Source organism: Meleagris gallopavo, chromosome 2 (assembly GCF_000146605.3).
Source record: "Meleagris gallopavo isolate NT-WF06-2002-E0010 breed Aviagen turkey brand Nicholas breeding stock chromosome 2, Turkey_5.1, whole genome shotgun sequence".
Taxonomy (NCBI): Eukaryota; Metazoa; Chordata; class Aves; order Galliformes; family Phasianidae; genus Meleagris; species Meleagris gallopavo.
In genome coordinates this window covers 10495069-10495423 of record NC_015012.2, presented here as the reverse complement: position 1 = coordinate 10495423, position 355 = coordinate 10495069, and positions in this window count along the sequence as shown.

The following is a 355-nucleotide window of genomic DNA, read 5'->3' as shown; positions in this document are numbered from 1 at the left end:
AGCACACCTCCTTTCAGACAGTTGTAGAGAGCAGTAACGTCTCCCCTGAGCCTCCTCTCCTCCAGACTGAACCATCCCAGCTCCCTCAGCTGCTTCCCCTAAGACTCGTGCTCCAGATCCCTCACAGCTTTATTGCCCTTCTCTGGACAGGCTCCAGGGCTTCAATGTCTTTCTTACAGTGAGAGGCCCAGCACCGAACATAGCACTCGAGGCACAGCCTCACCAGAGCTGAGCACAGGGGAACGACGCCCTCCCTGCTGCTGCTGCCTGCACTATCGCCGATACAAGTCAGGATGCCATTGACCTTCTCGGCCCTCCGCTGCTCAGGGCTGGCGGCGGCGGTTCGACGCGCTCG